Source organism: Falco rusticolus, chromosome 9, assembly GCF_015220075.1.
Source record: "Falco rusticolus isolate bFalRus1 chromosome 9, bFalRus1.pri, whole genome shotgun sequence".
In the NCBI taxonomy this organism is placed as follows: Eukaryota; Metazoa; Chordata; class Aves; order Falconiformes; family Falconidae; genus Falco; species Falco rusticolus.
In genome coordinates, this window is record NC_051195.1 from 37,650,862 (window position 1) to 37,665,413 (window position 14,552).

Here is a 14,552-nt window from a genome sequence, read left to right on the forward strand (position 1 = left end):
TTACTGAGAACCTACCTCAGCGGAACAAGAAGCACATAAATGGCATGTTCCGTATACAGGAGATGCAGGTTTAAGAAAAGTCTTCCAGGGTCTCACTCTTTGTTTTAATGATCATTGGACTGATGAGGAAGGAATACCATCTATTCATGGAGCAAGGAGTGCTTTCCCAATGGACCTGTGCTCCACAGAAGCTGAGAAACCAGGATCACCGGTGAGATTTGTTACTTCTGTATCCAAAACCCTTTCATTTGGGTTTGAACTTTAGCCACTGGGAGCAGCTGAGGGTTGAATGCCTGTAATTAGTATCTCATCAGCATTCTTCAGCTACTGCTGAAGCAGAAAGGAAAAAAAGTAAAAAGAAATGTCAGAATTGTCTCATAAATATGATGAATATGATAACTATGAAAGACTGTTTATCTAATTGATCCCTTTATTAATCCCAGGAAATACTTCAACTGGCATGTGCCATCATTTCCAGATGGGTCAGCAGCAGTACACAGAGAAACCTAGCTAGCAAAAAGTATTTCTCGGTGTCCACACCTGCACATGGTTCCCAGAAGTTTTTGCATACAGACCTGGTCATCCTCTGGCATGCAGCTAAATGTTCTTTGACTGCAGACTTTATGTGAAAGCCTCAGCCAAAGCTGCCACTTTCTCCCCTTACCCTAAAGCACTGTTACATTCCTACTTCTCCTGCACACCTGCAAAGGATATTGTTTTGGCCAGAATAAGATGAGCACAGGTGGTAACGTAATGCACATTGCATCTAGATTTAACACCTGTTGCGCACAGGGCTTATGAGTTTTAATCTGTTTTATTAAAGTTTTTGGCACTTTGGTGTTCTACTTTTTTTTTTAGGTAGTTTAATAAATGGACAAAGAGCAGCAGCAGATTTATTTAGAGGTGGTTCAGCTTTGTCATCGGGGGCCTGCTCACAGAAGGGTTGTGTTTCAGGAGTGGTTTTTTTTTCTTTTTGCAAAAGTATATATGCATAAATAAAAAGGTTTGCACATTTCAGATATATAAATTCAGCTTTTTTATTTTTAAGATCTAATACCCAAGTCAGCTATGGCCATTCTTACCCAACAGTCACAAAGCCAACATGGATTCCACAGAGTTGATTTTAGCAATTAGGTAGGTTTGATTTTAAACATCTCTGCCTTTCCCCTGCCTATGAGGCGACCCAGTAGGTGAAGTTATGTAGAAATGGTGGCCTGATATCCACAGTGTAGGCAGCACAGGTTTATGTCTTTGCATCTCGTGTCATGTACTGGCTGGTTTGAGATTTGCGGCTCCCGGTGCTTTATTGCAAGCACAGAACAATTTTTGTGTTGAAATAAGAACCCATATAGAATGAGGAAAAGCCTTTGAAATTCACTGTATGAACAGTGCTCGGTACTCAGATATGTCAACATTTCTGCTCCCTCAACATTCACCACAGGCACTTTTGTCCAGTACAGCACCCTAGCAGTTCTGCTTTTAATTTTTTTATTTAACAATACAATATACTCTTTAAAAGTGAGTTTTATGAGGTTCCAGGAAAAAAACTTACAGGAAAACTGGTTGGAAAAGACTATATAATGGTCTTTTTAATTCCATTTAGCTCCATTCGCAGCATTCTCTTCACCATTGTCTGAAACAAACTGTTTAGTCAAAAACATTTTTTTCTGAACTTGGAAATTGTATACCCAGACCATTCTAGGAGAAAACTTTGTAAATGTGATTATTTTTTGAAAAGCACAGACAGAAAAGCTTGCAGTTTTCCAGTATGTTTGTGACTAAATTCCCTTACCTATTTCCCCAAATAAAAAGACTGGTTATCTCCACGGAGGAGACTCGCCACTACAGCAAACTGAATGCCTCATCAGCGATGTAGATTTCAGGACAGACAGTACATTGCCTGTAAACTTGAAGCTCAGATGACAGATGGAAACCAGATAAAGTGAGTGTGCTGATCACTGCAGAGAGATTAGACTCGGTAATTTGCATTTCGTCTTCCAATAATGTTTGCTCCATTTTTGCCTTCACATTTACCTGAGCTTTAAACACAGGTATTTGAGGCCTGAGCTTCTATGAACTTTATTTTTTCAAGTGGAAGATTTTTGTTCAGCTGGATTTTAGTTCTACCTCTAACAAAATACAAATACTTCAGGGAAAATGCGTCAGTATTTCTGCTCACTGCAGAGGCTTCTGTACAGTGCAGCACCCTCGCAGCTATGCTTTTAAGTTTTTTTGTATTTAGCAGTCTCAAGTGCCTCAAGTATCTCTTTCAGGACTCCACTCTAAATCACGTTTCTGAGAAATATCTCCTCTTTCCCAAAGTGCTAGGCCATTTTCTAGCTGGCTAAGCCCGTTCCCCTTGAGAAACAGACTGGATGGAGCTTAGGGTCCCTGCTAAGGAGCCACATGCCCCAGGCACTGTGGAGGTAGGTTGACATTAGCTAGCCTGCATAAATATTTGCTTGTATCTTTGCCATTTTCAAATTCTTTCTTGTTTGCTCTTCTTTGTCCCTGCCTATCACATTTTTTTCCTGGCTGTTGCTATTAGTATGTAATCTTTATATTCTGTGTCCTAAACTAAAGCCCATCTGTCATTCATTATCTGAAAGGCTCTTTATTAAAAGACATAAACAACATTGCTAGTGCCTTATGCATAACTGTAGTATCAGTATTGTTCCTATGAGGTCCCTGCCATGCAACATTACACATTCTGTCCATAGCCAATGGCTTTTACTGCTGGGCATCACAAGGCCAGTGTGCGGCTGCCCTCAGGTTAAAGACTTCATGAGTTCTGTATGTAAAGATTTGTAGGAGTGGAATAGGAGGAGGTCGAAGGAGGGACAGCAATGAAAAGCTGGCTTTCCTTACTTCCCCATTGTTTTCACTGGAGTATTGTAGATTCCATTGGGTAGGAGGTGATATTGTCTTCTAGCCTGTGTAAATGGTACTGGGTGTTTGTGGCATTGTACATGTCAACAAAATATTGTTTAAAATGCTTAAAAAAACTCTTCTGGGATGGTAGAAGTAAGATGCTTACTAGGATGTGCTCTTTAAACCGGTTTCTGTAAATCTGAATGAGATTGTGTTGAGGAGTTTGCATATTCTCCCATTCACCTTGAACAGAAATGTTTCTTTCCCAACAGTTCTGCTTGCTTCAGTCAGAGACATTCACCACCGGTGAGGCTGAGGCCTTACGCCTCTGAGGAGGATACCAGAGAAAACTGTTTTCAGCTAACTGATCTTACAATCTTGTGATGGACCTGGGGATCCATTTCTAACTCTGTCTTCAAAGGAAGGTACAAAAATCCTCATCGGCAACTGCTCAGAAAAGAAATCGTTTTATCACCCATATATTGGGGTTCTGTAGAGTGCAATAAACTAATCAGCTGAGCCACTGCCTACGTTCCCAGTCACTGTGGAAAGGACCTGTGTCAATGCTCATGCAAGCTCTCCAGCACTATGCACAGCTCAAACCTTAAGCCTTTTTTTTTTTTTTTTTTTTGTAGCAATTAATGAGAATCATGATCTAGAAATTAAAATGGTAATGAGCTTTTAGCATAATGAAAAGAGCTTGTAAAGGCAAGGAAAAGCATTTATGGGTCTCTGAGTCGTATTGCTCCCCAAATATGAAAGCAGATGTTAGCCTTGGCTGGAATGAGCCATATTGACTCATTTCATTTTGCCCAGATCTGTTAAAGAACCCATACTCTTACATCATACAGAAAGATGATGCACTCATGTCTCCCACCACATAATCTAGTGTTCTTATAAACAGCTTTGCTAATTTGAGGTTGATAAATCAGTATACTCATTTTGGCTTGATTATTTTTTCTTTTGTTTGCATGTGCTTAATGTCTTTTAAAATGTACCGCTAGTAGAGAGTGATGTACAGTCAATGATTTAGGAGACAAATAGCTAATGCAGTTTAAATCTCTGGAAAAGAATATTGTTTTATTAATGTGATTCAAATTACACTTGGAGCGATATAAGTGAAATTCAACATAATTGCTGTAAATTAAAAATAAGTGCAAGTATATTATTTTGATCTTTCTCTCTCTCAGTGAGTGCTAACAAAACTAATACCATTTTGAGGAGAAAACGAAACTAATATTTTATGAGTAACCTGGTTGCTTTTTTTGATGGTTGTGTGACACTTTACAAGTCTTAGAAGTATCCAAGTACAACAATGAAGCTTCTCTTTGTGTCAAAGACACCTAAGAACATACAAGAGTTTGGAAAGCCTTTAAGCTTGGCCTGATAAGCAATTCATGAATATTGTAGCTACAGCATGCTCCTCACTGTTAGCTGAACTGATATGTTGAATAGATGTCCAGTTTTTTGCATCTAAATTGAAAGTAAGTTGCATTTGTGGGGGAAGAGGGAAGAAAGCATCATTCAGAAGAAGAGAGTTTGTTTTTGAAATAATTTCCTTTCTTTTAACATATACAGAACATTCATCTGTTTGAAGTCGGCTCCCAAATAGAACAGGTTTTATCTCAGAGGCAAGAAAAAACATGGTAATTTAGAAAAAACAACCCAACATAAAAACTGAACTACCATGACAAAATATATTTTAAACTGTTTCCAAGTGTTTTGAGTTGTTTGGGCATAGGCGGTACCTACATTTGGGGTCTAATAGAGAGTCAGGGATATTTACAGTATGTCTTTCCTTTTTCTCTGATTTTGTTTAATGAGCATAATTTGAACCTACCTCATTAGACAAACATATATTCTCACAAACATGTTCTTTTTCTATTTCATGGCCGTAGCTTATCACTCTTCATATTCATTGGCTCACTACTCTACTGACTTTTTAAAAAGTTGGGAAAGTTTGAAAAAGTAAAAAAGTCTTGCTCTCACCGAACAATGGAGAAACTCAGTGGGAATTTTCAAAGGTGTTGGTATAAGGAAAATGCCCAATTTGCATTATATGTCTAAGGGATTTGCGAGATTAACTGCTTTATTCAGCTTTGAAAATCCTGCCTTGATGACTCAATCTCACCATTCAGTATGAGGAAGAGGAAGAAGGTCGCAGACTGCCATATCCAGGATACGGGTGGTACCTCTGTCATCAGAGTTGTCAAGTACCCTGCGATGGCTGTTACAAAAGATGTCACAGAACTGCCCTGTTCCTGAGGCCACTGAGAAAAACGCTGAGCAGTCAGCTGGGGGACTTCACTGCACAGCAGGGTATTTTGTTCCTAAACCCCTGACTGAGGCTGATCACCTAATGAGTGCCAGGCTTTATCCTCCCTATCTAATGCAATTGTGGATGCGCTTATAAATAGCTAATTTTTTAACGTAGCGGACATGGGTGGCACTCTTGCCAACCTGTACATGCAAGCTATCTCCGTAACTTGAAGTTACATATATTTTGGTCTACCTAATGAGTAAAAGAAAGCGACCCTTAGAAGGAAGCCTGTGCTGCAAGCCTGCATATGAGAAGCTACTTGTGAGAATAAGGTTTTCAGGAAGGGAAGGGGGGGGGGGGGGGATAAAGGCTAACTCTTCCAAACAGGTTTACAAAAGGGATACAGTGCACCATATTATCTGACTACGCTCTGGCTTTTCACTCGGGAGACAGACATTAAGGTGCATTAGTCCTATCATTCGTATGTCTGTAAATATCAATAAAGTATGTTATTTGGCATTCACATTTACACAATGAAGGACGAGGACTATCCTTTTCAGGAAATTTCACAGAGCCATTCACAAACAAAGCTCAGTAATTTAATCTTTCAAAAGCTCAATAATGCTAAGTTCAAAATTGCAGGTTTTAAACTAATGTACCTGATAAGTAATGATGACAGAATTTAAAAGGTCCATTATTTGGTAATCTAATATTCCCAATCCCGGTTATCTGTCAAAGAGAATACTCTCCCTTAAACAGCGCTAATGCGTTCACATCTACATTAATCTCTTCGGGAGAAAAGAAGCATTCTTTACGGGCTTTATCTGTTTCCAAATGTCTGACTCCACCAGGAGCCATTTCACACTGCTGATGAGGCTATGTAAATGACTGCAATGTCTTTGTATGATAGGTGCGATTTCTTACGGTTCCTGGTGATACCGCACGCTCCCCGGCCGGCCAGCTCTCAGTGCTCCCGTACATGCTGTGCCTACTGCCTTTGCATCCTCTGCTGCTTCTCCAGCCCCAAACAAACACCATGCTCACGGGTTTGCTCCTCACCTGCTTTTCTTGCGTTATATGCTGCTTTTCTGTGCAGCACAACTCTCTTCTTCTGGTGTGTCACCTCCCACTGTACTCCACACAGTCCCAGGGCCGTGGTATCCTCGTGACAAGATTCACAAGGGGATTGCTTAAAAGAATCGTGCCTCTCCTTTCTAGGAAATTCTATAGGATAACATACAAGAGTTAGGATCAGGTGTACCACAACTGCCCATGGACTGAATCCACAGACGGGTGCACAGGGTGGCATAGGGAAGCGGAGTCACTGTATGTTTTCCTTGGTCTTGCAGGCAATGCTCCTGCCTTTCAGCTTACCTGCTCTATACATTTCTCAGCTTGTAGCTCAGCTCTTGGAATCTTACTACTAGAGAAGGTTTTGGCCTCAAGTAAGCCTGAGTCTGCCCTGCTCCATTCTGAATTCATGCTGATACAGGACTTGTTAAAGTGTGTGTGCAATAGAATAAAGACAGTCACTATTTCAGGAATATTGTACTTTGCCCTGGCTAAATTTTTCACTCATCCAAGTAGAACATACAAAAGTACACACAGAGTTCTTTAAGTTTCTTATGTCTTACTCTATCTTGATTTTCAGAACTTAATGACAGACACCACAAAGTGACCCAGAGGAAACTTTTCTGAATCATTAAGTATATCAATATAAAATCTTCATTTGCAATGCTGCCTGGAGCAGTGAAACAGTGCAGGTTCTCTCTGGTCCTGTGGAGTAGCATGTAAGTACACTTGGTACGTGATGTAAAAGAGTTCTGAAGGTGGTGTTAACTCACAGGGGGTTTTGTACAATTCAAAGAAAAGGATAAATGGTCAGAACTGTGCTATTATTGAGAAATTGTTGAGAAAATCTTCAGACTGTTGGTTTGGGAAAGTAGTTGAGTGGAAATTGCTTTTAAAGAAAAAATCCTATCCTGAGTCAGGAAAGAAAGTCTCATGTTCACATATGAAAGCTCTGTTTAAATTTAAGAAGTGCTTAATGGACTTAGTGCTATGTATCAAGAAAGAGTATATATTAAAATTTATTAAATTGCATATTACAGTTATTAAAAGAATATGTCACATTCAATATTATTAGATATTACGAATGCAGTGTCTGAAATAAATAGATATGGTATAGTCGTGTATGTAAAACCCAGTAAGAATGTTAATTTCAAGGTGTGCTTTTTCAGCTTTGGGGAATTTTTTTTTATTATTATTTTGTTATCCTTGGAGAAAAGGAAAAAAGATCTACTTCATTTCAGAACAGCATAACCTTAGGAGAATGTCACATAAAATATATTCCCAGGAAAGCTGAAAGCTGTCTCTGATTGGATCACACACGCATAGAAAAACTATTGAAGTCAGTTCTACAGTGGCACAGCAACCAAACTGATCCCTTAAAGCAGACGGATGACAATAGCTAGTCATACATGGCTGGTTCAAAACAACGTGCCACCACTGCTGAAAAAGCAGAATGTCTTACTAGCACCTGCTGAAAGCTGGGAGCTGCATTTGCCGCTGATGTGGATGCTGCCTACGCAAACTGGGTCTAGGAGTCTAGTAAATACCAGCTGGTCAAAGGATTATTTCAATTAGGAAAATCGCCACGATGGGGAAATTCACATGGCCACTTCTGTGACGCATAAGTGACCCTCTAGAAGCTAAATTTACTGTGAAAAACAAATGCCTCCATATACTAATCAAGCCATACATTCAGTACCTGTCTTGAGACTAGTTAGCAGTCAGATCCAAGAAAGCTCTTAAGCAAATGTTTGGTTCTGCATTCATATGTTAGTGTTTTGTTGAATCATGGCAAAGGCAGCATGATATTAGCATGACACATGTAGCCCTTGTGGGAACATTCAGCTTATGCATATACGTGCTTGCCCCAGCTGTACTGCCCTGCCTGCCAGCCTCTGTATCTGCTGCAACTGGGGTACGAAAAGCACAAATAGAAACTTAAGAAATGTTTCCTGTCTCCCTATTAGCGTTTACTCCTGGTTTTCCCCTGTGGAAGCCTTACAGGGAAAGCTGGGTCTTTTTGTCACATTTGGCACATTAGGCACTTATTTGGTGACGTTTTGAAAGATTTTGAAAGATTGCAATACATTTTGCTTGCAGCTCTATGATTCAGAGTGATTATTGTTTTCACCGAAGTCCTCTCAGCGCTACATGTTACGCGGGAAGATCAAACCCTGTGTATGTGCCACTGAACTAGGAGAATGTGCAGAATATTCTTTGTGTTTCTGGTTTTTGCTCTGACCCTTCAAAACCAAGGAGTGCTCAGTTCCCACCTGATATATTGTATCTGATTGCCACAGATAAATTGATCTTTATCGACAAAAAGAGATCTTTTCTCCTGCTGGCATGAAAGCATCTTCCTAGATGATGTTTAAACATCGGCGCATTAAAAAGCCTTTGCAATATCAGTAATTAAAAGTAAATGGGTCAGAGGGTTTGTTAGGTGCTTTCTGTATTTCTAAGTAATTCACTTGCAATTCCAAACCCTACTGAAGAATTAATTTCTGCCTTTAATTATTTCTTCAGTATCTCCGATTTTCCTTTCATTGTTTCCCTGTTCCTCTGGGTGCTTTTAAAAAGCTCTTTTCAGTGTGTTTGTTTTGATTCATTCTGCTGTTAAAAATCAGGCTTTGCTCCAGTTTGGTTCAGCTAGCCATTAACTCAAGTATATGGATGTTTTCATTTTTTAGGCTGGTCTTTCTGTCCGTCTAACAGGTGATAGCCAGTATCCACAACTCAATCAGAAACCTGTTCCAGGCCTGCCTTAAAAAGTCTGGATTTCTCCTCAGGCTTGTGGCTTTCCCCCCTTCCTTTCTTCTTTCCTGTGGATTAGCTCTACAGGTCTTTAGCTCCAGCTAGTGGCTTACTCCAAAATGCAAATTTTGTCCAGTGCCTTAAAAGAAAGCAGAAAGGTGGGATTTAGTTGTAATTCTTAGAGTGTTCTGAAGTGTGTCTTGAGAGGGAGAATTATTCAGAGGTGTTAGTCCTACCTGGCTAATTTGAGTTAACCCACAAATTCCTTAAAATGTAATAAATACACTCCTTTTTCAGATTACAAGCTCCTGTGTTATCACATTGGGCTAAATTCTGCCCTCAAGTGTAGACTTGTATAGCTCTTCTGGACTTCAAAGGGAACTGCACATATGTGTCTTAAAGCAAAAAACCAGATGTTTTATCAAATAAAAGCTTTACCTTAGCTCCTGCTTTGACTCTGCACCCTTCTTATTGAGACTTGGTGCAGCCTTTGTACAACGTGCAAAAACAAAACTAGAAAACCTTTATTTTTAAGCAGGGTTTGAGGTTTGCACCCACCTTTGGTGGGATCTCTTTTTTCTTGGGGCTTTGTAGTGCACGTGGATGCCTTTTGAGTCTGGGAGCCCCCTGCTCAGGCTGGCCGCTGCTGGTGATGGAAGACCCCCTTGGCAAACTCTGCCCTGGAGGAACACAAGAAGGAAGCTTTTGGAGGTTCCACTGGAAAAAGGGGTGAGTGCCCTTGCTGAAAATCTCTATTTGGTGGATGTGGGCTATGGTTCTGAAGAGCCAGCCATGTCCTGCTTCGGTAAATCTGCAGTGGCAGGCAGGGAGTGTTCGAGAGATTCTGAATTGAAATACTGGGGTGAAGGGAAGCAGGTTGTTTCCCTATGAAGAAAGAAATAAGTTTTTCTGGTGACAAATGGTTGTGTCTTAATTCCATTAATTCTCACAGGCTGCCCTAATCTTCAGAATGTTAATTTTAAATGGGAAAAAAAAATGCAGATTAAATTCATAGAATCCCACTCATGACTTTCTCCTCAGTTTTCAACTAGAGGTTTCATTGAAAGTGTAGGTAAAATAGGTCTAATTTAAAACTCTCTTCTTTCTCTCACCCCCTGCCCCCACCCCAAGAAGAAGTAAGTATATCCATATTCTGTGGGGTGGGAGCACATGGGCAGACACAAGTTTGAGCTTTGTGCGTGACTCTCAGCGTTGGCACCAATGCAGACATGGCTGCCTTGGCAGCACTAGAGGAAACCATTTGAATCTACAGTCCTCTTGTTTAATCCCAAAGACTCAAATGTCTGTTGCTTGTTCAAAGACTTTTATTGTTTCCATTTCATTACTTGGTGAACTGGATACTGGGACAGGTGTGCCTACAGTCTGTTCATATTGACTGTCCATCTAAGATACCAGATAACATGATAATGCATTCCTGGGTTTCACAAACTTTGTCACTTCTGCCATAAAACCCTGGCACCTAGTGTAAATAAATATATCTGGAATATAGTAAATTCAATCCAGGTCTCTCTCCAAGGGCAGTAATCTGTTCCTGACGGCCTAACCTTCCTCATCAGTCAGAAATTGTGCTGGTACTACACTATTGATTCAATCCCTTCCTGAAGGTGAGAAAAGCACCAGAGTACTTTTAAGAGCTTTTTATGTCAACATCTCAAATGTAGCTTTTGCCAGAGCTGAAGCCTGCAGGCTATACGACATATATACTGTGCAACACAGACAATACCTGTACGTGTTCTACCACGATACAGATACAGCTGTAGCTCCGCTTTGTCTGTTTATATACCTGTTCACAAACTCATGTATATGCACAATTTGTGTGTGTGTGTATATATTTTTATATAAGAAAGTATGCATCTGCACAGCAGTCTCACAACAGTTTTTTGGGTTCCTTACTCTTACAAACACTTTCATTTCTTCCATAAAAATGTTCAGCAGAGCAGCAGGAACAAGTAGAATTGTGTTTCCAAGTTCTGATGTCAGCAAGATGCAATGTTGTACGCCCAGCAAAAAATACCATATAGTGCTGTAATTTTCTATTGAGGGCACCAACACCCACACTTGGGACACATGCATATTCTCTTGATCCACTATGGTCATGGACCTTAAATATTTGACCTTCGTTCTTAGAAAATAAAATAACCCACACTTTTTTTTAATTACTGTGGTCTTTCAAAGTCCATATAAAGTATTACGCAAGGAGACAAAGCTATTTTACCAGGCAGGCAGATATTCCAAATTACTGGTTCTTAACAAGCATGTAATACTCAGTCAAAAGCAATAAATTTAAACTTAATGAAATCTCAATTTGCCTACAGTGCAATTTCACTTTGACATTTTCTACATTGCCACGGTGCTTTGATAAAGTTTTTTAACAATGCAAAGAAAGTGTCTGTAAGGCTAAAGAGCAGACTTGGTGCCATTGTGCCCAATGGAACATTACAGTACTTAAGTTCCATCACTATATGCCCTGTGGCAGACTAAGCCTGAGTGCTAACATAGGTTCAGTTTTCATTATCATCATGTGATTATCCATTTTACTGCATTTAACTGATAATACAACTACCAGCTCACCTTAAAAGAATTAGCTTGGAGGTTTCATTGCTTTCCAAATGGAATTCATTTGACAAACAAATGACAATTAGCCAGTCCCCTGTTCTGTGTCAGGATGGTTTTTGATTGAACCTAGACCAATTTACAATTTTTAAATGAGTTTAGACATTTACATTTAAAATGTCTAGAGGAAATTAGCCTTGGGACATCTAACAGCCAAAATGCTTTTTGAAGTTGATTATTATTTGATCTAGTACCCTCTACCTGTACATTTTGTTCTGACTTCAAAGTTTTGGAATGAAAATGCCACCTACACCTCAAAGCATAGGGAAAAACTTAAAAGCAGTTTTACTCATTATGTTATGCAAAGAAACCTATATTTTAATATTCGTTTAATATGGTTAGTTAGCTTTAATGACACCAGTTTGACAGTGTCATAGTTTTCGAATATAAGACATTGATTGAAGTTTCCTGTGCTTGCCGGCATTTTCTTGTAGAATGAAAGAATATCTTTTGAAGGTGAGATTCATATGCCCCACACTACCATTCTGCCACAGATAGAAATGTAATCATTTACAGATGAATGCATGTCTTTGTACAGAGTAAAAAATATGTTGTCATGTCTATACTATTCTGTGTATCAAAATCTTTATTGATGTTTGTTTTCCTGCATACCAATTTGTCCAAGCATATTTATATTGGTCTTAAAGCAGGAGGGTCTCCTTATGAAAAAAGGGTTGTCAGTAATTCCATTATAAATATGCAGGCTCAGATAACACAGCCATGAAAATTGGGCTGAAATTAGGCACATGGTATCTCAGCCTTGAGGTAATTTGGATCATACTATTTTTATTTTGTATTATTAATTTATGCATTTTTGTAAAGTTAGAAAACCATACATTTGGCCAGTGTAAAATTATGAGCATAAAAATAAGTGCTGTTGCTTTTCTGGGTGCTAAGTCCTTAAAGCTCCACTCGATGTCTACGAGAGTCTTAGGACTTTCAGAAATAGATCTGGTTTATTTTAACAAAATCACTCTTTGGATTTCAAGCAGTAATGAGCACTTGGGAAGTATTTTTAAAGAACGTTTCATGACTTTCTGATATATGTACTTTGTATGAGCATACAATGTTACCCACAAAATATGCTCTTCTATCATGAATAAATATCATTTTCTTGTAACCATTCATACAAACTCTACTCAACAATGCTTTAGGTTTCTAAGTCCTTAAGCTGAAAGCAAATGAGATTTTGGGACAGGCTCTGTTGGAAACCGAGGTCTGGACCAGCAGCACTTGTGTTTTCTCATCCCATGGCTACGTTTGCAGAATGAAAGGAACCAAATTTTCCGGAGGAGTGAAACAATCCTGTATCATCATACCACTATTGCCTAACTTTCAAGTAATGTGAACTCCTCTGGGTGTCTGTGTGGTATCAGTTGCCGGTGTTCAAAAAATTCTGCTTTGCTACATGCACAGAATACTGATTTTTGCCAGTCCTCAACTAATGTCCAGGCTCATCTGGGATCTATAGGCTGGGTGTTTCTCAAATTTGTCATCTGAGAGAATTGACGCATTAGATCAATAATATCAAGTCAGATCAGTACAAATGGAGTGGGGGCTGTTGGTTTTAGAGGGAGCAAGATGGTGATGGCGCCCTACTTTTACCTCCTTAGAGTATCCTCGCCAAAGTAAGGCGATGTTGGGATCGCTTTTTATGACAGTCACAGCAAAGTGTCCTTTCCCCTTGGTACAGGGAGGGTTTTAGGACAAACTCAAGCCTCCCCAGAGGCTCGCCACTTGACTTACTGTTTCTGTGCATCTGCTCCACACAGCATGTAATTCTGCTTTTGCTTTGGATGTGAAGCCTAAATGCCCAGTTTAGATTTCCAAATTTTGCTCTGAAGGCTCAGTGATAAAACAGTAAGTGCATGAGTCTTGGGCAATTTGGTAACTAAGAATCTTTTTGGACTTGAATCTTAGTCTTCCCTGAGTTAGTCCTTGAAGAGGACAAAATCTTTTGCCTGAAATATTTCCTTGAGTGAAGATTTTTTAGAAATAGAGAAAATTTAAATCAGATAATGACCTGGGAAGAACCCTTGGCCAGACTGTGTCAGCCTGCAATGACAGGGGCTTGGAAATGTGAGCAAACTGCAGCAGATCCAGGTCTGTCTCAAAATGGATCATTACAATTCGTTCAAAGTGATGCTGCCACAGTCTTTCAGAAACAGTTACTTACATATTTTCTGTGCCTGCTATGCTCCAAAACATGTGCAAGTGCAATACATACACTTCAGGTGTGCTTGTTGAGCAAACACACACCTCAGAGATGGAGGTGAGAGACCAGCTCTCCTGCAAAATCCTTAACTATCAAATTAAAAATCTGTAATTTTCTAGAGACTAAAAAGGCACATCTTTAAAAATAGATACTAAAATCCTCAAGTATGTGAGTGTGAGTCTCTGTAAGCAGGGGTGGAAGTGCAGTGGGCGGGCAGAAGGCACTGGGAAATCAGAGTGGCTAATCCCTCCAGCATCACCATTTAGAGAAATACTGGGTCTGCATTCCAACTAGGAGAACGACGGCTGGGTTTCTCACTCGGGAAACTCTTTTGCTTGTAGTGCATGCAGTGAATTCTGATAATTTTTAACAATCTCTTCTCATCAACCCAGAGAATTTAAGTCTGGGTTTCAGTCTGGGTTTTGTTTGCATGAAAATTTGGATGTGAGGGAATGGTACACGTGGTGGTGTTTCTTTTCTGGCAACTACAGGGCGTAGCTACCTGAGCATGAAATACGCTGTGTCTTCAGGGGTTCCTGCTCTCGCTGCTCACCCATGTGATACAGGTATTTGGAGCATGAAGGAAAGAGAGGGGGGAGAAGCTGAAGGTATTTGGATCTAAACATGCTGCCGTAAAAAGAAAAGGCAATATTTTTAGAGGAAAAAAAAATGGTGGAGGCCCAAGGCATGGAGCTCCTTGACTTCCACGCTCAAAGGAGCTTTTCTCCAACTCCCTATATCAGCCCG